The sequence below is a fragment of the Cnephaeus nilssonii genome (assembly GCF_951640355.1).
Source record: "Cnephaeus nilssonii genome assembly, chromosome: 21".
In the NCBI taxonomy this organism is placed as follows: Eukaryota; Metazoa; Chordata; class Mammalia; order Chiroptera; family Vespertilionidae; genus Cnephaeus; species Cnephaeus nilssonii.
The window spans coordinates 44,572,086-44,598,025 of record NC_137092.1 but is presented as its reverse complement, the minus strand read 5'-3'; positions in this window follow the sequence as shown (position 1 = coordinate 44,598,025).

Below are 25,940 nucleotides of genomic sequence, written 5' to 3'. Positions count from 1 at the left end.
AACGGCAATTCCTTGGGCGGGAAAAATAAATGTAAACAGTGTCACACTCGCTTCTCAGCTGTTTGAACAACATTTCCCAGTGACAAAATTGTGCTGTTCAGATATTCAGTCTATTGGAATATGTATTCCTATTGTGTGAAGCACATTTCTAAATATTTCCCTAGTCTGGGGTCGTAAGTTCTGAGTGCTACACACCAAATTGTAGAGTGTTTGAAGCTCATTCATTGTGAATAGCCAACATTACTACACTGTGACCTTAACCCTGTCCCTATCACTCTAACCCAAACCCTAAACCTAGCCCACACCTGAGCCTGAACGCTACCTAGCCCAAAACCTTATCCTAACCCTAACCATGAACAGAGCCCCAATTCTCTAACCCTAATACCAAAACTAATCTTGATTACGTCATAACTCCCAGCTGGTCCCCTGGCCAAATCATTATCACCTGGGATCAATTAAGGCTGCCCACGTGGCCCCTCCCCCTTGGTGACGTCATCACATCCGGTTTAATGGCCTAACCAGGCTTCTTTCAAAATCGCCAACTCATTGTCCCGGAATAATAAATGTAACCAGTATCCAACTCGGTTCTATGTTCTTTGAACACGATTTCCTCGTCAGGAAACAATGTGTTACAGATATTAAGGCCCTTTATTCACATATTCCTAGTGTTTGAAGCACTTTCTTAGATATTAACCTAGGTTATCATGGTGAATTTCCTGAGTTGGAGACTGTCTCTTCCAGTGTCTCAAGCTTTTTCATTGTGAATTCTAATTTGGCAAAACAACCTTTTTTACAAATATACCAGCACTTTCAACATTATTACCACTTGACAGTCTATCCTACCTTTCACAGCGCTTTGGATACAAATTCTCAGTATTTCAAAATTCAGTAGAGATGTTCGGGTTCTGAAACGTATTCCAGGAGTTCTAGAGACACTCTGCCATTCCCCTGGTTTGTTGTTTTGAGCAATGAGACTTTTCATTTAAACACGGGTGTCATGCCGGATTTTTAAAGGCACAGTAAAACATTACTTGGAACCCTAGCCTAACTAACATTTTTATTTCATAGTGTTCTCAATACTTTCATACTGTTCGATAGCTCTAGGAAAATGAGTTTTTCAGTGTTTCACCAAAACCTTTTCCCGAAAACGCCAACTCCTTTTGACTGGAAAAATAAATGTAAACAGTGTCACACTCGCATCTCAGCTGTTTGAACAAGATTTCCCAGTGACAAATTGTGCTGTTCAGATATTCAGTCTATTGGAGTATGTATTCCTATTGTGTGAAGCACATTTCTAAATATTTCCCTAGTCTGGAGTTGTAAGTTCTGAGTGCTACACACCAAATTGTCCAGTGATTGAAGCTCATTCATTGTGAATAGCCAACATTACTACACTGTGACCATCAGCCTGTCCCTAACCCTCTAACCCAAACCCTAAACCTAGCCCACACCTGAGCCTGGACCCTACCTAGCCAAAAACCTTATCCTAACCCAAACCATGAACAGAGCCCCAATTCTCTAACCCTAATACCAGAACTAATATCGATGACGTCATCACTCCCAGCTGGTCCCCTGGTCAAATCATTATCACCTGGGATCAATTAAGCCTGCCCACGTGGCCCCTCCCCCTTGGTGACGTCATCACATCCGGTTTAATGGCCTAACCAGGCTTCTTTCAAAATCGCCAACTCATTGTCTCGGAATAATAATTATAACCAGTATCCAACTCGGTTCTATGTTCTTTGAAAACGATTTCCTTGTCAGGAAACAATGTGTTACAGATATTAAGGCCCTTTATTCACGTATTCCTAGTGTTTGAAGCACTTTCTTAGATATTAACCTCGGTTATCATTGTGAATTTCCTGAGTTGGAGACTGTCTCTTCCAGTGTCTCAAGCTTTTTCATTGTGAATTCTAATTTGGTAAAACAACCTTTTTTACAAATATACCAGCACTTTCAACATTATTACCACTTGACAGTCTATCCTACCTTTCACAGCGCTTTGGATACAAATTCTCAGTATTTCAAAATTCAGTAGAGATGTTCGCGTTCTGAAACGTATTCCAGGAGTTCTAGAGAAACTCTGCCATTCCCCTGGTCTGTTGTTTTGAGCAATGAGACTTTTCATTTTAACACGCGTGCCATACCGGCTTTTTAAAGGCACAGTAAAACATTACTTGGAACCCTAGCCTAACTAACATTTTTATTTCATAGTGTTCTCAATACTTTCATACTGTTCGATAGCTCTAGGAAAATGAGTTTTTCAGTGTTTCACCAAAACCTTTTCCCGAAAACGCCAACTCCTTTTGACTGGAAAAATAAATGTAAACAGTGTCACACTCGCATCTCAGCTGTTTGAACAAGATTTCCCAGTGACAAAATTGTGCTGTTCAGATATTCAGTCTATTGGAGTATGTATTCCTATTGTGTGAAGCACATTTCTAAATATTTCCCTAGTCTGGAGTTGTAAGTTCTGAGTGCTACACACCAAATTGTCCAGTGATTGAAGCTCATTCATTGTGAATAGCCAACATTACTACACTGTGACCATCAGCCTGTCCCTAACCCTCTAACCCAAACCCTAAACCTAGCCCACACCTGAGCCTGGACCCTACCTAGCCAAAAACCTTATCCTAACCCAAACCATGAACAGAGCCCCAATTCTCTAACCCTAATACCAGAACTAATCTCGATGACGTCATCACTCCCAGCTGGTCCCCTGGTCAAATCATTATCACCTGGGATCAATTAAGCCTGCCCACGTGGCCCCTCCCCCTTGGTGACGTCATCACATCCGGTTTAATGGCCTAACCAGGCTTCTTTCAAAATCGCCAACTCATTGTCCAGGAATAATAAATGTAACCAGTATCCAACTCGGTTCTATGTTCTTTGAACACGATTTCCTTGTCAGGAAACAATGTGTTACAGATATTAAGGCCCTTTATTCACGTATTCCTAGTGTTTGAAGCACTTTCTTAGATATTAACCTAGGTTATCATGTGAATTTCCCGAGTTGGATACTCTCTCTTCCAGTGTCTCAAGCTTCTTCATTGTGAATTCTAATTTGGTAAAACAACCTTTTTTACAAATATACCAGCACTTTCAACATTATTACCACTTGGCAGTCTATCCTACCTTTCACAGCCCTTTGGATACAAATTCTCAGTATTTTAAAATTCAGTAGAGATGTTCGGGTTCTGAAACGTATTCCAGGAGTTCTAGACACACTCTGCCATTCCCCTGGTCTGTTGTTTTGAGCAATGAGACTTTTCATTTTAACACGGGTGTCATACCGGGTTTTTAAAGGCACAGTAAAACATTACTTCGAACCCTAGCCTAACTAACATTTTTATTTCATAGTGTTCTCAATACTTTCATACTGTTCGATAGCTCTAGGAAAATGAGTTTTTCAGTGTTTCACCAAAACCTTTTCCCGAAAACGCCAACTCCTTTTGACGGGAAAAATAAATGTAAACAGTGTCACATTCGCTTCTCAGCTGTTTGAACAAGATTTCCCAGTGACAAAATTGTGCTGTTCAGATATTCAGTCTATTGGAATATGTATTCCTATTGTGTGAAGCACATTTCTAAATATTTCCCTAGTCTGGGGTCGTAAGTTCTGAGTGCTACACACCAAATTGTAGAGTGTTTGAAGCTCATTCATTGTGAATAGCCAACATTACTACACTGTGACCTTAACCCTGTCCCTATCACTCTAACCCAAACCCTAAACCTAGCCCACACCTGAGCCTGAACGCTACCTAGCCCAAAACCTTATCCTAACCCTAACCATGAACAGAGCCCCAATTCTCTAACCCTAATACCAAAACTAATCTTGATTACGTCATAACTCCCAGCTGGTCCCCTGGCCAAATCATTATCACCTGGGATCAATTAAGGCTGCCCACGTGGCCCCTCCCCCTTGGTGACGTCATCACATCCGGTTTAATGGCCTAACCAGGCTTCTTTCAAAATCGCCAACTCATTGTCCCGGAATAATAAATGTAACCAGTATCCAACTCGGTTCTATGTTCTTTGAACACGATTTCCTCGTCAGGAAACAATGTGTTACAGATATTAAGGCCCTTTATTCACGTATTCCTAGTGTTTGAAGCACTTTCTTAGATATTAACCTAGGTTATCATGGTGAATTTCCTGAGTTGGAGACTGTCTCTTCCAGTGTCTCAAGCTTTTTCATTGTGAATTCTAATTTGGCAAAACAACCTTTTTTACAAATATACCAGCACTTTCAACATTATTAGCACTTGACAGTCTATCCTACCTTTCACAGCGCTTTGGATACAAATTCTCAGTATTTCAAAATTCAGTAGAGATGTTCGGGTTCTGAAACGTATTCCAGGAGTTCTAGAGACACTCTGCCATTCCCCTGGTTTGTTGTTTTGAGCAATGAGACTTTTCATTTAAACACGGGTGTCATGCCGGATTTTTAAAGGCACAGTAAAACATTACTTGGAACCCTAGCCTAACTAACATTTTTATTTCATAGTGTTCTCAATACTTTCATACTGTTCGATAGCTCTAGGAAAATGAGTTTTTCAGTGTTTCACCAAAACCTTTTCCCGAAAACGCCAACTCCTTTTGACTGGAAAAATAAATGTAAACAGTGTCACACTCGCATCTCAGCTGTTTGAACAAGATTTCCCAGTGACAAATTGTGCTGTTCAGATATTCAGTCTATTGGAGTATGTATTCCTATTGTGTGAAGCACATTTCTAAATATTTCCCTAGTCTGGAGTTGTAAGTTCTGAGTGCTACACACCAAATTGTCCAGTGATTGAAGCTCATTCATTGTGAATAGCCAACATTACTACACTGTGACCATCAGCCTGTCCCTAACCCTCTAACCCAAACCCTAAACCTAGCCCACACCTGAGCCTGGACCCTACCTAGCCAAAAACCTTATCCTAACCCAAACCATGAACAGAGCCCCAATTCTCTAACCCTAATACCAGAACTAATCTCGATGACGTCATCACTCCCAGCTGGTCCCCTGGTCAAATCATTATCACCTGGGATCAATTAAGCCTGCCCACGTGGCCCCTCCCCCTTGGTGACGTCATCACATCCGGTTTAATGGCCTAACCAGGCTTCTTTCAAAATCGCCAACTCATTGTCTCGGAATAATAATTATAACCAGTATCCAACTCGGTTCTATGTTCTTTGAACACGATTTCCTTGTCAGGAAACAATGTGTTACAGATATTAAGGCCCTTTATTCACGTATTCCTAGTGTTTGAAGCACTTTCTTAGATATTAACCTCGGTTATCATTGTGAATTTCCTGAGTTGGAGACTGTCTCTTCCAGTGTCTCAAGCTTTTTCATTGTGAATTCTAATTTGGTAAAACAACCTTTTTTACAAATATACCAGCACTTTCAACATTATTACCACTTGACAGTCTATCCTACCTTTCACAGCGCTTTGGATACAAATTCTCAGTATTTCAAAATTCAGTAGAGATGTTCGCGTTCTGAAACGTATTCCAGGAGTTCTAGAGAAACTCTGCCATTCCCCTGGTCTGTTGTTTTGAGCAATGAGACTTTTCATTTTAACACGCGTGCCATACCGGCTTTTTAAAGGCACAGTAAAACATTACTTGGAACCCTAGCCTAACTAACATTTTTATTTCATAGTGTTCTCAATACTTTCATACTGTTCGATAGCTCTAGGAAAATGAGTTTTTCAGTGTTTCACCAAAACCTTTTCCCGAAAACGCCAACTCCTTTTGACTGGAAAAATAAATGTAAACAGTGTCACACTCGCATCTCAGCTGTTTGAACAAGATTTCCCAGTGACAAAATTGTGCTGTTCAGATATTCAGTCTATTGGAGTATGTATTCCTATTGTGTGAAGCACATTTCTAAATATTTCCCTAGTCTGGAGTTGTAAGTTCTGAGTGCTACACACCAAATTGTCCAGTGATTGAAGCTCATTCATTGTGAATAGCCAACATTACTACACTGTGACCATCAGCCTGTCCCTAACCCTCTAACCCAAACCCTAAACCTAGCCCACACCTGAGCCTGGACCCTACCTAGCCAAAAACCTTATCCTAACCCAAACCATGAACAGAGCCCCAATTCTCTAACCCTAATACCAGAACTAATCTCGATGACGTCATCACTCCCAGCTGGTCCCCTGGTCAAATCATTATCACCTGGGATCAATTAAGCCTGCCCACGTGGCCCCTCCCCCTTGGTGACGTCATCACATCCAGTTTAATGGCCTAACCAGGCTTCTTTCAAAATCGCCAACTCATTGTCCAGGAATAATAAATGTAACCAGTATCCAACTCGGTTCTATGTTCTTTGAACACGATTTCCTTGTCAGGAAACAATGTGTTACAGATATTAAGGCCCTTTATTCACGTATTCCTAGTGTTTGAAGCACTTTCTTAGATATTAACCTAGGTTATCATGTGAATTTCCCGAGTTGGATACTCTCTCTTCCAGTGTCTCAAGCTTCTTCATTGTGAATTCTAATTTGGTAAAACAACCTTTTTTACAAATATACCAGCACTTTCAACATTATTACCACTTGGCAGTCTATCCTACCTTTCACAGCCCTTTGGATACAAATTCTCAGTATTTTAAAATTCAGTAGAGATGTTCGGGTTCTGAAACGTATTCCAGGAGTTCTAGACACACTCTGCCATTCCCCTGGTCTGTTGTTTTGAGCAATGAGACTTTTCATTTTAACACGGGTGTCATACCGGCTTTTTAAAGGCACAGTAAAACATTACTTCGAACCCTAGCCTAACTAACATTTTTATTTCATAGTGTTCTCAATACTTTCATACTGTTCGATAGCTCTAGGAAAATGAGTTTTTCAGTGTTTCACCAAAACCTTTTCCCGAAAACGCCAACTCCTTTTGACGGGAAAAATAAATGTAAACAGTGTCACATTCGCTTCTCAGCTGTTTGAACAAGATTTCCCAGTGACAAAATTGTGCTGTTCAGATATTCAGTCTATTGGAATATGTATTCCTATTGTGTGAAGCACATTTCTAAATATTTCCCTAGTCTGGGGTCGTAAGATCTGAGTGCTACACACCAAATTGTAGAGTGTTTGAAGCTCATTCATTGTGAATAGCCAACATTACTACACTGTGACCTTAACCCTGTCCCTATCACTCTAACCCAAACCCTAAACCTAGCCCACACCTGAGCCTGAACGCTACCTAGCCCAAAACCTTATCCTAACCCTAACCATGAACAGAGCCCCAATTCTCTAACCCTAATACCAAAACTAATCTTGATTACGTCATAACTCCCATCTGGTCCCCTGGCCAAATCATTATCACCTGGGATCAATTAAGGCTGCCCACGTGGCCCCTCCCCCTTGGTGACATCATCACATCCGGTTTAATGGCCTAACCAGGCTTCTTTCAAAATCGCCAACTCTTTGTCCAGGAATAATAAATGTAACCAGTATCCAACTCGGTTCTATGTTCTTTGAACACGATTTCCTCGTCAGGAAACAATGTGTTACAGATAGTAAGGCCCTTTATTCACGTATTCCTAGTGTTTGAAGCACTTTCTTAGATATTAACCTAGGTTATCATGGTGAATTTCCTGAGTTGGAGACTGTCTCTTCCAGTGTCTCAAGCTTTTTCATTGTGAATTCTAATTTGGTAAAACAACCTTTTTTACAAATATACCAGCACTTTCAACATTATTACCACTTGACAGTCTATCCTACCTTTCACAGCGCTTTGGATACAAATTCTCAGTATTTCAAAATTCAGTAGAGATGTTCGCGTTCTGAAACGTATTCCAGGAGTTCTAGAGAAACTCTGCCATTCCCCTGGTCTGTTGTTTTGAGCAATGAGACTTTTCATTTTAACACAGGTGTCATACCGGCTTTTTAAAGGCACAGTAAAACATTACTTGGAACCCTAGCCTAACTAACATTTTTATTTCATAGTGTTCTCAATACTTTCATACTGTTCGATAGCTCTAGGAAAATGAGTTTTTCAGTGTTTCACCAAAACCTTTTCCCGAAAACGGCAACTCCTTGGGCGGGAAAAATAAATGTAAACAGTGTCACACTCGCTTCTCAGCTGTTTGAACAAGATTTCCCAGTGACAAAATTGTGCTGTTCAGATATTCAGTCTATTGGAATATGTATTCCTATTGTGTGAAGCACATTTCTAAATATTTCCCTAGTCTGAGTCATAAGTTCTGAGTGCTACACACCAAATTGTCCAGTGATTGAAGCTCATTCATTGTGAATAGCCAACATTACTACACTGTGACTGTCAGCCTGTCCCTAACCCTCTAACCCGAACCCTAAACCTAGCCCACACCTGAGCCTGGACCCTACCTAGCCCAAAACCTTACCCTAACCCTAACCATGAACAGAGCCCCAATTCTCTAACCCTAATACCAGAACTAATCTCGATGATGTAATCACTCCCAGCTGGACCCCTGGCCAAATCATTATCACCTGGGATCAATTAAGCCTGCCCACGTGGCCCCTCCCCCTTGGTGATGTCATCACATCCTGTTTAATGGCCTAACCAGGCTTCTTTCAAAATCGCCAACTCATTGTCCAGGAATAATAAATGTAACCAGTATCCAACTCGGTTCTATGTTCTTTGAACACGATTTCCTTGTCAGGAAACAATGTGTTACAGATATTAAGGCCCTTTATTCACGTATTCCTAGTGTTTGAAGCACTTTCTTAGATATTAACCTAGGTTATCGATGTGAATTTCCCGAGTTGGAGACTCTCTCTTCCAGTGTCTCAAGCTTCTTCATTGTGAATTCTAATTTGGTAAAACAACCTTTTTTACAAATATACCAGCACTTTCAACATTATTACCACTTGACAATCTATCCTACCTTTCACAGCCCTTTGGATACAAATTCTCAGTATTTTAAAATTCAGTAGAGATGTTCGGGTTCTGAAACGTATTCCAGGAGTTCTAGACACACTCTGCCATTCCCCTGGTCTGTTGTTTTGAGCAATGAGACTTTTCATTTTAACACGGGTGTCATACCGGCTTTTTAAAGGCACAGTAAAACATTACTTGGAACCCTAGCCTAACTAACATTTTTATTTCATAGTGTTCTCAATACTTTCATACTGTTCGATAGCTCTAGGAAAATGAGTTTTTCAGTGTTTCACCAAAACCTTTTCCCGAAAACGCCAACTCCTTTTGACGGGAAAAATAAATGTAAACAGTGTCACATTCGCTTCTCAGCTGTTTGAACAAGATTTCCCAGTGACAAAATTGTGCTGTTCAGATATTCAGTCTATTGGAATATGTATTCCTATTGTGTGAAGCACATTTCTAAATATTTCCCTAGTCTGGGGTCGTAAGTTCTGAGTGCTACACACCAAATTGTAGAGTGTTTGAAGCTCATTCATTGTGAATAGCCAACATTACTACACTGTGACCTTAACCCTGTCCCTATCACTCTAACCCAAACCCTAAACCTAGCCCACACCTGAGCCTGAACGCTACCTAGCCCAAAACCTTATCCTAACCCTAACCATGAACAGAGCCCCAATTCTCTAACCCTAATACCAAAACTAATCTTGATTACGTCATAACTCCCAGCTGGTCCCCTGGCCAAATCATTATCACCTGGGATCAATTAAGGCTGCCCACGTGGCCCCTCCCCCTTGGTGACGTCATCACATCCGGTTTAATGGCCTAACCAGGCTTCTTTCAAAATCGCCAACTCTTTGTCCCGGAATAATAAATGTAACCAGTATCCAACTCGGTTCTATGTTCTTTGAACACGATTTCCTCGTCAGGAAACAATGTGTTACAGATATTAAGGCCCTTTATTCACGTATTCCTAGTGTTTGAAGCACTTTCTTAGATATTAACCTAGGTTATCATGGTGAATTTCCTGAGTTGGAGACTGTCTCTTCCAGTGTCTCAAGCTTTTTCATTGTGAATTCTAATTTGGTAAAACAACCTTTTTTACAAATATACCAGCACTTTCAACATTATTAGCACTTGACAGTCTATCCTACCTTTCACAGCGCTTTGGATACAAATTCTCAGTATTTCAAAATTCAGTAGAGATGTTCGCGTTCTGAAACGTATTCCAGGAGTTCTAGAGAAACTCTGCCATTCCCCTGGTCTGTTGTTTTGAGCAATGAGACTTTTCATTTTAACACAGGTGTCATACCGGCTTTTTAAAGGCACAGTAAAACATTACTTGGAACCCTAGCCTAACTAACATTTTTATTTCATAGTGTTCTCAATACTTTCATACTGTTCGATAGCTCTAGGAAAATGAGTTTTTCAGTGTTTCACCAAAACCTTTTCCCGAAAACGGCAACTCCTTGGGCGGGAAAAATAAATGTAAACAGTGTCACACTCGCTTCTCAGCTGTTTGAACAAGATTTCCCAGTGACAAAATTGTGCTGTTCAGATATTCAGTCTATTGGAATATGTATTCCTATTGTGTGAAGCACATTTCTAAATATTTCCCTAGTCTGAGTCATAAGTTCTGAGTGCTACACACCAAATTGTCCAGTGATTGAAGCTCATTCATTGTGAATAGCCAACATTACTACACTGTGACTGTCAGCCTGTCCCTAACCCTCTAACCCGAACCCTAAACCTAGCCCACACCTGAGCCTGGACCCTACCTAGCCCAAAACCTTATCCTAACCCTAACCATGAACAGAGCCCCAATTCTCTAACCCTAATACCAGAACTAATCTCGATGATGTAATCACTCCCAGCTGGACCCCTGGCCAAATCATTATCACCTGGGATCAATTAAGCCTGCCCACGTGGCCCCTCCCCCTTGGTGACGTCATCACATCCGGTTTAATGGCCTAACCAGGCTTCTTTCAAAATCGCCAACTCATTGTCTCGGAATAATAAATATAACCAGTATCCAACTCGGTTCTATGTTCTTTGAACACGATTTCCTTGTCAGGAAACAATGTGTTACAGATATTAAGGCCGTTTATTCACTTATTCCTAGTGTTTGAAGCACTTTCTTAGATATTAACCTAGGTTATCATTGTGAATTTCCTGAGTTGGAGACTGTCTCTTCCAGTGTCTCAAGCTTTTTCATTGTGAATTCTAATTTGGTAAAACAACCTTTTTTACAAATATACCAGCACTTTCAACATTATTACCACTTGACAGTCTATCCTACCTTTCACAGCGCTTTGGATACAAATTCTCAGTATTTCAAAATTCAGTAGAGATGTTCGCGTTCTGAAACGTATTCCAGGAGTTCTAGAGAAACTCTGCCATTCCCCTGGTCTGTTGTTTTGAGCAATGAGACTTTTCATTTTAACACAGGTGTCATACCGGCTTTTTAAAGGCACAGTAAAACATTACTTGGAACCCTAGCCTAACTAACATTTTTATTTCATAGTGTTCTCAATACTTTCATACTGTTCGATAGCTCTAGGAAAATGAGTTTTTCAGTGTTTCACCAAAACCTTTTCCCGAAAACGGCAACTCCTTGGGCGGGAAAAATAAATGTAAACAGTGTCACACTCGCTTCTCAGCTGTTTGAACAAGATTTCCCAGTGACAAAATTGTGCTGTTCAGATATTCAGTCTATTGGAATATGTATTCCTATTGTGTGAAGCACATTTCTCAATATTTCCCTAGTCTGGAGTCATAAGTTCTGAGTGCTACACACCAAATTGTCCAGTGATTGAAGCTCATTCATTGTGAATAGCCAACGTTACTACACTGTGACTGTCAGCCTGTCCCTAACCCTCTAACCCAAACCCTAAACCTAGCCCACACCTGAGCCTGGACCCTACCTAGCCCAAAACCTTATCCTAACCCTAACCATGAACAGAGCCCCAATTCTCTAACCCTAATACCAGAACTAATCTCGATGATGTAATCACTCCCAGCTGGACCCCTGGCCAAATCATTATCACCTGGGATCAATTAAGCCTGCCAACGTGGCCCCTCCCCCTTGGTGACGTCATCACATCCGGTTTAATGGCCTAACCATGCTTCTTTCAAAATCGCCAACTCATTGTCCAGGAATAATAAATGTAACCAGTATCCAACTCGGTTCTATGTTCTTTGAACACGATTTCCTTGTCAGGAAACAATGTGTTACAGATATTAAGGCCCTTTATTCACGTATTCCTAGTGTTTGAAGCACTTTCTTAGATATTAACCTAGGTTATCATTGTGAATTTCCCGAGTTGGATACTCTCTCTTCCAGTGTCTCAAGCTTCTTCATTGTGAATTCTAATTTGGTAAAACAACCTTTTTTACAAATATACCAGCACTTTCAACATTATTACCACTTGGCAGTCTATCCTACCTTTCACAGCCCTTTGGATACAAATTCTCAGTATTTTAAAATTCAGTAGAGATGTTCGGGTTCTGAAACGTATTCCAGGAGTTCTAGACACACTCTGCCATTCCCCTGGTCTGTTGTTTTGAGCAATGAGACTTTTCATTTTAACACGGGTGTCATACCGGCTTTTTAAAGGCACAGTAAAACATTACTTCGAACCCTAGCCTAACTAACATTTTTATTTCATAGTGTTCTCAATACTTTCATACTGTTCGATAGCTCTAGGAAAATGAGTTTTTCAGTGTTTCACCAAAACCTTTTCCCGAAAACGCCAACTCCTTTTGACGGGAAAAATAAATGTAAACAGTGTCACATTCGCTTCTCAGCTGTTTGAACAAGATTTCCCAGTGACAAAATTGTGCTGTTCAGATATTCAGTCTATTGGAATATGTATTCCTATTGTGTGAAGCACATTTCTAAATATTTCCCTAGTCTGGGGTCGTAAGTTCTGAGTGCTACACACCAAATTGTAGAGTGTTTGAAGCTCATTCATTGTGAATAGCCAACATTACTACACTGTGACCTTAACCCTGTCCCTATCACTCTAACCCAAACCCTAAACCTAGCCCACACCTGAGCCTGAACGCTACCTAGCCCAAAACCTTATCCTAACCCTAACCATGAACAGAGCCCCAATTCTCTAACCCTAATACCAAAACTAATCTTGATTACGTCATAACTCCCAGCTGGTCCCCTGGCCAAATCATTATCACCTGGGATCAATTAAGGCTGCCCACGTGGCCCCTCCCCCTTGGTGACGTCATCACATCCGGTTTAATGGCCTAACCAGGCTTCTTTCAAAATCGCCAACTCATTGTCCCGGAATAATAAATGTAACCAGTATCCAACTCGGTTCTATGTTCTTTGAACACGATTTCCTCGTCAGGAAACAATGTGTTACAGATATTAAGGCCCTTTATTCACGTATTCCTAGTGTTTGAAGCACTTTCTTAGATATTAACCTAGGTTATCATGGTGAATTTCCTGAGTTGGAGACTGTCTCTTCCAGTGTCTCAAGCTTTTTCATTGTGAATTCTAATTTGGCAAAACAACCTTTTTTACAAATATACCAGCACTTTCAACATTATTAGCACTTGACAGTCTATCCTACCTTTCACAGCGCTTTGGATACAAATTCTCAGTATTTCAAAATTCAGTAGAGATGTTCGCGTTCTGAAACGTATTCCAGGAGTTCTAGAGAAACTCTGCCATTCCCCTGGTCTGTTGTTTTGAGCAATGAGACTTTTCATTTTAACACAGGTGTCATACCGGCTTTTTAAAGGCACAGTAAAACATTACTTGGAACCCTAGCCTAACTAACATTTTTATTTCATAGTGTTCTCAATACTTTCATACTGTTCGATAGCTCTAGGAAAATGAGTTTTTCAGTGTTTCACCAAAACCTTTTCCCGAAAACGGCAACTCCTTGGGCGGGAAAAATAAATGTAAACAGTGTCACACTCGCTTCTCAGCTGTTTGAACAAGATTTCCCAGTGACAAAATTGTGCTGTTCAGATATTCAGTCTATTGGAATATGTATTCCTATTGTGTGAAGCACATTTCTAAATATTTCCCTAGTCTGAGTCATAAGTTCTGAGTGCTACACACCAAATTGTCCAGTGATTGAAGCTCATTCATTGTGAATAGCCAACATTACTACACTGTGACTGTCAGCCTGTCCCTAACCCTCTAACCCGAACCCTAAACCTAGCCCACACCTGAGCCTGGACCCTACCTAGCCCAAAACCTTACCCTAACCCTAACCATGAACAGAGCCCCAATTCTCTAACCCTAATACCAGAACTAATCTCGATGATGTAATCACTCCCAGCTGGACCCCTGGCCAAATCATTATCACCTGGGATCAATTAAGCCTGCCCACGTGGCCCCTCCCCCTTGGTGATGTCATCACATCCTGTTTAATGGCCTAACCAGGCTTCTTTCAAAATCGCCAACTCATTGTCCAGGAATAATAAATGTAACCAGTATCCAACTCGGTTCTATGTTCTTTGAACACGATTTCCTTGTCAGGAAACAATGTGTTACAGATATTAAGGCCCTTTATTCACGTATTCCTAGTGTTTGAAGCACTTTCTTAGATATTAACCTAGGTTATCGATGTGAATTTCCCGAGTTGGAGACTCTCTCTTCCAGTGTCTCAAGCTTCTTCATTGTGAATTCTAATTTGGTAAAACAACCTTTTTTACAAATATACCAGCACTTTCAACATTATTACCACTTGACAATCTATCCTACCTTTCACAGCCCTTTGGATACAAATTCTCAGTATTTTAAAATTCAGTAGAGATGTTCGGGTTCTGAAACGTATTCCAGGAGTTCTAGACACACTCTGCCATTCCCCTGGTCTGTTGTTTTGAGCAATGAGACTTTTCATTTTAACACGGGTGTCATACCGGCTTTTTAAAGGCACAGTAAAACATTACTTGGAACCCTAGCCTAACTAACATTTTTATTTCATAGTGTTCTCAATACTTTCATACTGTTCGATAGCTCTAGGAAAATGAGTTTTTCAGTGTTTCACCAAAACCTTTTCCCGAAAACGCCAACTCCTTTTGACGGGAAAAATAAATGTAAACAGTGTCACATTCGCTTCTCAGCTGTTTGAACAAGATTTCCCAGTGACAAAATTGTGCTGTTCAGATATTCAGTCTATTGGAATATGTATTCCTATTGTGTGAAGCACATTTCTAAATATTTCCCTAGTCTGGGGTCGTAAGTTCTGAGTGCTACACACCAAATTGTAGAGTGTTTGAAGCTCATTCATTGTGAATAGCCAACATTACTACACTGTGACCTTAACCCTGTCCCTATCACTCTAACCCAAACCCTAAACCTAGCCCACACCTGAGCCTGAACGCTACCTAGCCCAAAACCTTATCCTAACCCTAACCATGAACAGAGCCCCAATTCTCTAACCCTAATACCAAAACTAATCTTGATTACGTCATAACTCCCAGCTGGTCCCCTGGCCAAATCATTATCACCTGGGATCAATTAAGGCTGCCCACGTGGCCCCTCCCCCTTGGTGACGTCATCACATCCGGTTTAATGGCCTAACCAGGCTTCTTTCAAAATCGCCAACTCTTTGTCCCGGAATAATAAATGTAACCAGTATCCAACTCGGTTCTATGTTCTTTGAACACGATTTCCTCGTCAGGAAACAATGTGTTACAGATATTAAGGCCCTTTATTCACGTATTCCTAGTGTTTGAAGCACTTTCTTAGATATTAACCTAGGTTATCATGGTGAATTTCCTGAGTTGGAGACTGTCTCTTCCAGTGTCTCAAGCTTTTTCATTGTGAATTCTAATTTGGTAAAACAACCTTTTTTACAAATATACCAGCACTTTCAACATTATTAGCACTTGACAGTCTATCCTACCTTTCACAGCGCTTTGGATACAAATTCTCAGTATTTCAAAATTCAGTAGAGATGTTCGCGTTCTGAAACGTATTCCAGGAGTTCTAGAGAAACTCTGCCATTCCCCTGGTCTGTTGTTTTGAGCAATGAGACTTTTCATTTTAACACAGGTGTCATACCGGCTTTTTAAAGGCACAGTAAAACATTACTTGGAACCCTAGCCTAACTAACATTTTTATTTCATAGTGTTCTCAATACTTTCATACTGTTCGATAGCTCTAGGAAAATGAGTTTTTCAGTGTTTCACCAAAACCTTTTCCCGAAAACGGCAACTCCTTGGGCGGGAAAAATAAATGTAAACAGTGTCACACTCGCTTCTCAGCTGTTTGAACAAGATTTCCCAGTGACAAAATTGTGCTGTTCAGATATTCAGTCTATTGGAATATGTATTCCTATTGTGTGAAGCACATTTCTAAATATTTCCCTAGTCTGAGTCATAAGTTCTGAGTGCTACACACCAAATTGTCCAGTGATTGAAGCTCATTCATTGTGAATAGCCAACATTACTACACTGTGACTGTCAGCCTGTCCCTAACCCTCTAACCCGAACCCTAAACCTAGCCCACACCTGAGCCTGGACCCTACCTAGCCCAAAACCTTATCCTAACCCTAACCATGAACAGAGCCCCAATTCTCTAACCCTAATACCAGAACTAATCTCGATGATGTAATCACTCCCAGCTGGACCCCTGGCCAAATCATTATCACCTGGGATCAATTAAGCCTGCCCACGTGGCCCCTCCCCCTTGGTGACGTCATCACATGCGGTTTAATGGCCTAACCAGGCTTCTTTCAAAATCGCCAACTCATTGTCTCGGAATAATAAATATAACCAGTATCCAACTCGGTTCTATGTTCTTTGAACACGATTTCCTTGTCAGGAAACAATGTGTTACAGATATTAAGGCCGTTTATTCACTTATTCCTAGTGTTTGAAGCACTTTCTTAGATATTAACCTAGGTTATCATTGTGAATTTCCTGAGTTGGAGACTGTCTCTTCCAGTGTCTCAAGCTTTTTCATTGTGAATTCTAATTTGGTAAAACAACCTTTTTTACAAATATACCAGCACTTTCAACATTATTACCACTTGACAGTCTATCCTACCTTTCACAGCGCTTTGGATACAAATTCTCAGTATTTCAAAATTCAGTAGAGATGTTCGCGTTCTGAAACGTATTCCAGGAGTTCTAGAGAAACTCTGCCATTCCCCTGGTCTGTTGTTTTGAGCAATGAGACTTTTCATTTTAACACAGGTGTCATACCGGCTTTTTAAAGGCACAGTAAAACATTACTTGGAACCCTAGCCTAACTAACATTTTTATTTCATAGTGTTCTCAATACTTTCATACTGTTCGATAGCTCTAGGAAAATGAGTTTTTCAGTGTTTCACCAAAACCTTTTCCCGAAAACGGCAACTCCTTGGGCGGGAAAAATAAATGTAAACAGTGTCACACTCGCTTCTCAGCTGTTTGAACAAGATTTCCCAGTGACAAAATTGTGCTGTTCAGATATTCAGTCTATTGGAATATGTATTCCTATTGTGTGAAGCACATTTCTCAATATTTCCCTAGTCTGGAGTCATAAGTTCTGAGTGCTACACACCAAATTGTCCAGTGATTGAAGCTCATTCATTGTGAATAGCCAACGTTACTACACTGTGACTGTCAGCCTGTCCCTAACCCTCTAACCCAAACCCTAAACCTAGCCCACACCTGAGCCTGGACCCTACCTAGCCCAAAACCTTATCCTAACCCTAACCATGAACAGAGCCCCAATTCTCTAACCCTAATACCAGAACTAATCTCGATGATGTAATCACTCCCAGCTGGACCCCTGGCCAAATCATTATCACCTGGGATCAATTAAGCCTGCCAACGTGGCCCCTCCCCCTTGGTGACGTCATCACATCCGGTTTAATGGCCTAACCATGCTTCTTTCAAAATCGCCAACTCATTGTCCAGGAATAATAAATGTAACCAGTATCCAACTCGGTTCTATGTTCTTTGAACACGATTTCCTTGTCAGGAAACAATGTGTTACAGATATTAAGGCCCTTTATTCACGTATTCCTAGTGTTTGAAGCACTTTCTTAGATATTAACCTAGGTTATCATTGTGAATTTCCCGAGTTGGATACTCTCTCTTCCAGTGTCTCAAGCTTCTTCATTGTGAATTCTAATTTGGTAAAACAACCTTTTTTACAAATATACCAGCACTTTCAACATTATTACCACTTGGCAGTCTATCCTACCTTTCACAGCCCTTTGGATACAAATTCTCAGTATTTTAAAATTCAGTAGAGATGTTCGGGTTCTGAAACGTATTCCAGGAGTTCTAGACACACTCTGCCATTCCCCTGGTCTGTTGTTTTGAGCAATGAGACTTTTCATTTTAACACGGGTGTCATACCGGCTTTTTAAAGGCACAGTAAAACATTACTTCGAACCCTAGCCTAACTAACATTTTTATTTCATAGTGTTCTCAATACTTTCATACTGTTCGATAGCTCTAGGAAAATGAGTTTTTCAGTGTTTCACCAAAACCTTTTCCCGAAAACGCCAACTCCTTTTGACGGGAAAAATAAATGTAAACAGTGTCACATTCGCTTCTCAGCTGTTTGAACAAGATTTCCCAGTGACAAAATTGTGCTGTTCAGATATTCAGTCTATTGGAATATGTATTCCTATTGTGTGAAGCACATTTCTAAATATTTCCCTAGTCTGGGGTCGTAAGTTCTGAGTGCTACACACCAAATTGTAGAGTGTTTGAAGCTCATTCATTGTGAATAGCCAACATTACTACACTGTGACCTTAACCCTGTCCCTATCACTCTAACCCAAACCCTAAACCTAGCCCACACCTGAGCCTGAACGCTACCTAGCCCAAAACCTTATCCTAACCCTAACCATGAACAGAGCCCCAATTCTCTAACCCTAATACCAAAACTAATCTTGATTACGTCATAACTCCCAGCTGGTCCCCTGGCCAAATCATTATCACCTGGGATCAATTAAGGCTGCCCACGTGGCCCCTCCCCCTTGGTGACGTCATCACATCCGGTTTAATGGCCTAACCAGGCTTCTTTCAAAATCGCCAACTCATTGTCCCGGAATAATAAATGTAACCAGTATCCAACTCGGTTCTATGTTCTTTGAACACGATTTCCTCGTCAGGAAACAATGTGTTACAGATATTAAGGCCCTTTATTCACGTATTCCTAGTGTTTGAAGCACTTTCTTAGATATTAACCTAGGTTATCATGGTGAATTTCCTGAGTTGGAGACTGTCTCTTCCAGTGTCTCAAGCTTTTTCATTGTGAATTCTAATTTGGCAAAACAACCTTTTTTACAAATATACCAGCACTTTCAACATTATTAGCACTTGACAGTCTATCCTACCTTTCACAGCGCTTTGGATACAAATTCTCAGTATTTCAAAATTCAGTAGAGATGTTCGGGTTCTGAAACGTATTCCAGGAGTTCTAGAGACACTCTGCCATTCCCCTGGTTTGTTGTTTTGAGCAATGAGACTTTTCATTTAAACACGGGTGTCATGCCGGATTTTTAAAGGCACAGTAAAACATTACTTGGAACCCTAGCCTAACTAACATTTTTATTTCATAGTGTTCTCAATACTTTCATACTGTTCGATAGCTCTAGGAAAATGAGTTTTTCAGTGTTTCACCAAAACCTTTTCCCGAAAACGGCAACTCCTTGGGCGGGAAAAATAAATGTAAACAGTGTCACACTCGCTTCTCAGCTGTTTGAACAAGATTTCCCAGTGACAAAATTGTGCTGTTCAGATATTCAGTCCATTGGAATATGTATTCCTATTGTGTGAAGCACATTTCTAAATATTTCCCTAGTCTGAGTCATAAGTTCTGAGTGCTACACACCAAATTGTCCAGTGATTGAAGCTCATTCATTGTGAATAGCCAACATTACTACACTGTGACTGTCAGCCTGTCCCTAACCCTCTAACCCGAACCCTAAACCTAGCCCACACCTGAGCCTGGACCCTACCTAGCCCAAAACCTTATCCTAACCCTAACCATGAACAGAGCCCCAATTCTCTAACCCTAATACCAGAACTAATCTCGATGATGTAATCACTCCCAGCTGGACCCCTGGCCAAATCATTATCACCTGGGATCAATTAAGCCTGCCCACGTGGCCCCTCCCCCTTGGTGATGTCATCACATCCTGTTTAATGGCCTAACCAGGCTTCTTTCAAAATCGCCAACTCATTGTCCAGGAATAATAAATGTAACCAGTATCCAACTCGGTTCTATGTTCTTTGAACACGATTTCCTTGTCAGGAAACAATGTGTTACAGATATTAAGGCCCTTTATTCACGTATTCCTAGTGTTTGAAGCACTTTCTTAGATATTAACCTAGGTTATCGATGTGAATTTCCCGAGTTGGAGACTCTCTCTTCCAGTGTCTCAAGCTTCTTCATTGTGAATTCTAATTTGGTAAAACAACCTTTTTTACAAATATACCAGCACTTTCAACATTATTACCACTTGACAATCTATCCTACCTTTCACAGCCCTTTGGATACAAATTCTCAGTATTTTAAAATTCAGTAGAGATGTTCGGGTTCTGAAACGTATTCCAGGAGTTCTAGACACACTCTGCCATTCCCCTGGTCTGTTGTTTTGAGCAATGAGACTTTTCATTTTAACACGGGTGTCATACCGGCTTTTTAAAGGCACAGTAAAACATTACTTGGAACCCTAGCCTAACTAACATTTTTATTTCATAGTGTTCTCAATACTTTCATACTGTTCGATAGCTCTAGGAAAATGAGTTTTTCAGTGTTTCACCAAAACCTTTTCCCGAAAACGCCAACTCCTTTTGACGGGAAAAATAAATGTAAACAGTGTCACATTCGCTTCTCAGCTGTTTGAACAAGATTTCCCAGTGACAAAATTGTGCTGTTCAGATATTCAGTCTATTGGAATATGTATTCCTATTGTGTGAAGCACATTTCTAAATATTTCCCTAGTCTGGGGTCGTAAGTTCTGAGTGCTACACACCAAATTGTAGAGTGTTTGAAGCTCATTCATTGTGAATAGCCAATATTACTACACTGTGACCGTAACCCTGTCCCTATCACTCTAACCCAAACCCTAAACCTAGCCCACACCTGAGCCTGAACGCTACCTAGCCCAAAACCTTATCCTAACCCTAACCATGAACAGAGCCCCAATTCTCTAACCCTATTACCAGAACTAATCTTGATTACGTCATAACTCCCAGATGGTCCCCTGGCCAAATCATTATCACCTGGGATCAATTAAGCCTGCCCACGTGGCCCCTCCCCCTTGGTGACGTCATCACATCCGGTTTAATGGCCTAACCAGGCTTCTTTCAAAATCGCCAACTCATTGTCCCGGAATAATAAATGTAACCAGTATCCAACTCGGTTCTATGTTCTTTGAACACGATTTCCTCGTCAGGAAACAATGTGGTACAGATATTAAGGCCCTTTATTCACGTATTCCTAGTGTTTGAAGCACTTTCTTAGATATTAACCTAGGTTATCATTGTGAATTTCACGAGTTGGAGACTGTCTCTTCCAGTGTCTCAAGCTTTTTCATTGTGAATTCTAATTTGGTAAAACAACCTTTTTTACAAATATACCAGCACTTTCAACATTATTACCACTTGACAGTCTATCCTACCTTTCACAGCGCTTTGGATACAAATTCTCAGTATTTCAAAATTCAGTAGAGATGTTCGGGTTCTGAAACGTATTCCAGGAGTTCTAGAGACACTCTGCCATTCCCCTGGTTTGTTGTTTTGAGCAATGAGACTTTTCATTTAAACACGGGTGTCATGCCGGCTTTTTAAAGGCACAGTAAAACATTACTTGGAAGCTTAGTGTAACTAACATTTTTATTTCATAGTGTTCTCAATACTTTCATACTGTTCGATAGCTCTAGGAAAATCAGTTTTTCAGTGTTTCTCCAAAACCTTTTCCCGAAAACGCCAACTCCTTTTGACTGGAAAAATAAATGTAAACAGTGTCACACTCGCTTCTCAGCTGTTTGAACAAGATTTCCCAGTGACAAAATTGTGCTGTTCAGATATTCAGTCTATTGGAGTATGTATTCCTATTGTGTGAAGCACATTTCTAAATATTTCCCTAGTCTGGAGTTGTAAGTTCTGAGTGCTACACACCAAATTGTCCAGTGATTGAAGCTCATTCATTGTGAATAGCCAAGATTACTACACTGTGACCATCAGCCTGTCCCTAACCCTCTAACCCAAACCCTAAAACTAGCCCACACCTGAGCCTGGACCCTACCTAGCCAAAAACCTTATCCTAACCCAAACCATGAACAGAGCCCCAATTCTCTAACCCTAATACCAGAACTAATCTCGATGACGTCATCAGTCCTAGCTGGTCCCCTGGTCAAATCATTATCACCTGGGATCAATTAAGCCTGCCCACGTGGCCCCTCCCCCTTGGTGACGTCATCACATCCGGTTTAATGGCCTAACCAGGCTTCTTTCAAAATCGCCAACTCATTGTCCCGGAATAATAAATGTAACCAGTATCCAACTCGGTTCTATGTTCTTTGAACACGATTTCCTCGTCAGGAAACAATGTGTTACAGATATTAAGGCCCTTTATTCACGTATTCCTAGTGTTTGAAGCACTTTCTTAGATATTAACCTAGGTTATCATTGTGAATTTCCCGAGTTGGAGTCTCTCTCTTCCAGTGTCTCAAGCTTTTTCATTGTGAATTCTAATTTGGTAAAACAACCTTTTTTACAAATATACCAGCACTTTCAACATTATTACCACTTGACAGTCTATCCTACCTTTCACAGCGCTTTGGATACAAATTCTCAGTATTTCAAAATTCAGTAGTGATGTTCGGGTTCTAAAACGTATTCCAGGAATTCTAGAGACACTCTACCATTCCCCAAGTCTCTTGTTTTGAGCAATGAGACTTATCATTTTAACACGGGTGTCATACCGGCTTTTTAAAGGCACAGTAAAACATTACTTGGAACCCTAGCCTAACTAACATTTTTATTTCATAGTGTTCTCAATACTTTCATACAGTTCGATAGCTGTAGGAAAATGAGTTTTTCAGTGTTTCACCCAAACCTGTTCCCGAAAACGCCAACTCCTTTTGACGGGAAAAATAAATGTAAACAGTGTCACACTCGCTTCTCAGCTGTTTGAACAAGATTTCCCAGTGACAAAATAGTGCTGTTCAGATATTCAGTCTATTGGAATATGTATTCCTATTGTGTGAAGCACATTTCTAAATATTTCCCTAGTCTGGAGTCATAAGTTCTGAGTGCTACACACCAAATTGTCGAGTGATTGAAGCTCATACATTGTGAATAGCCAACATTACTACACTGTGACCATAACCCTGTCCCTAACCCTCTAACCCAAACCCTAAACCTAGCCCACACCTGAGCCTGAACACTACCTAGCCCAAAACCTTATCCTAACCCTAACCATGAACAGAGCCCCAATTCTCTAACCCTAATACCAGAACTAATCTCGATGACGTCATCACTCCCAGCTGGTCCCCTGGCCAAATCATTATCACCTGGGATCAATTAAGCCTGCCCACATGGCCCCTCCCCCTTTTTGACGTCACCACATCCGGTTTAATGGCCTAACCAGGCTTCTTTCAAAATCGCCAACTCATTGTCCGGGAATAATAAATGTAACCAGTATCCAACTCGGTTCTATGTTCTTTGAACACGATTTCCTTGTCAGGAAACAATGTGTTACAGATATTAAGGCCCTTTATTCACGTATTCCTAGTTTTTGAAGCACTTTCTTAGATATTAACCTAGGTTATCATTGTGAATTTCCCGAGTTGGAGTCTCTCTCTTCCAGTGTCTCAAGCTTTTTCGTTGTGAATTCTAATTTGGTAAAACAACTTTTTTTACAAATATACCAGCACTTTCAACATTATTACCACTTGACAGTCTATCCTACCTTTCACAGCGCTTTGGATACAAATTCTCAGTATTTCAAAATTCAGTAGAGATGTTCGGGTTCTGAAACGTATTCCAGGAGTTCTAGAGACACTCTGCCATTCCCCTGGTTTGTTGTTTTGAGCAATGAGGCTTTTCATTTAAACACGGGTGTCATGCCGGCTTTTTAAAGGCACAGTAAAACATTACTTGGAACCCTAGTGTAACTAACATTTTTATTTCATAGTGTTCTCAATACTTTCATACTGTTCGATAGCTCTAGGAAAATGAGTTTTTCAGTGTTTCACCAAAACCTTTTCCCGAAAACGCCAACTCCTTTTGACGGGAAAAATAAATGTAAACAGTGTCACACTCGCTTCTCAGCTGTTTGAACAAGATTTCCCAGTGACAAAATAGTGCTGTTCAGATATTCAGTCTACTGGAATATGTATTCCTATTGTGTGAAGCACATTTCTAAATATTATCCTAGTCTGGAGTCGTAAGTTCTGAGTGCTACACACCAAATTGTCCTGTGATTGAAGCTCATTCATTGTGAATAGCCAACATTACTACACTGTGACCATCAGCCTGTCCCTAACCCTCTAACCCAAACCCTAAACCTAGCCCACACCTGAGCCTGAACGCTACCTAGCCCAAAATCTTATCCTAACCCTAACCATGAACAGAGCCCCAATTCTCTAACCCTAATACCAGAACTAATCTCGATGACGTCATCACTCGCAGCTGGTCCCGTGGCCAAATCATTATCACCTGGGATCAATTAAGCCTGCCCACGTGGCCCCTCCCCCTTTTTGACGTCACCACATCCGGTTTAATGGCCTAACCAGGCTTCTTTCAAAATCGCCAACTCATTGTCCCGGAATAATAAATGTAACCAGTATCCAACTCGGTTCTATGTTCTTTGAACACGATTTCCTTGTCAGGAAACAATGTGTTACAGATATTAAGGCCCTTTATTCACGTATTCCTAGTGTTTGAAGCACTTTCTTAGATATTAACCTAGGTTATCATTGTGAATTTCCCGAGTTGGAGTCTCTCTCTTCCAGTGTCTCAAGCTTTTTCATTGTGAATTCTAATTTGGTGAAACAACCTATTTTACAAATATACCAGCACTTTCAACATTATTACCACTTGACAGTCTATCCTACCTTTCACAGCGCTTTGGATACAAATTCTCAGTATTTCAAAATTCAGTAGAGATGTCCGGGTTCTGAGACGTATTCCAGGAGTTCTAGAGACACTCTGCCATTCCCCTGGTCTGTTGTTTTGAGCAATGAGAATTTTCATTTTAACAAGGGTGTCATACTGGCTTTTTAAAGGCACAGTAAAACATTACTTGGAACCCTACCTAACTAACATTTTTATTTCATAGTGTTCTCAATACTTTCATACTGTTCGATAGCTGTAGGAAAATGAGTTTTTCATTGTTTCACCCAAACCTTTTCCCGAAAACGCCAACTCCTTTTGACGGGAAAAATAAATGTAAACAGTGTCACACTCGCTTCTCAGCTGTTTGAACAAGATTTCCCAGTGACAAAATAGTGCTGTTCAGATATTCAGTCTATTGGAATATGTATTCCTATTGTGTGAAGCACATTTCTAAATATTTCCCTAGTCTGGAGTCGTAAGTTCTGAGTGCTACACACCAAATTCCCAGTGATTGAAGCTCATTCATTGTGAATAGCCAATATTACTACACTGTGACCGTAACCCTGTCCCTATCACTCTAACCCAAACCCTAAACCTAGCCCACACCTGAGCCTGAACGCTACCTAGCCCAAAACCTTATCCTAACCCTAACCATGAACAGAGCCCCAATTCTCTAACCCTAATACCAGAACTAATCTTGATTATGTCATAACTCCCAGTTGGTCCCCTGGCCAAATCATTATCACCTGGGATCAATTAAGCCTGCCCACGTGGCCCCTCCCCCTTGGTGACGTCATCACATCCGGTTTAATGGCCTAACCAGGCTTCTTTCAAAATCGCCAACTCATTGTCTCGGAATAATAAATGTAACCAGTATTCAACTCGGTTCTATGTTCTTTGAACACGATTTCCTTCTCAGGAAACAATGTGTTACAGATATTAAGGCCCTTTATTCACGTATTCCTAGTGTTTGAAGCACTTTCTTAGATATTAACCTAGGTTATCATTGTGAATTTCCTGAGTTG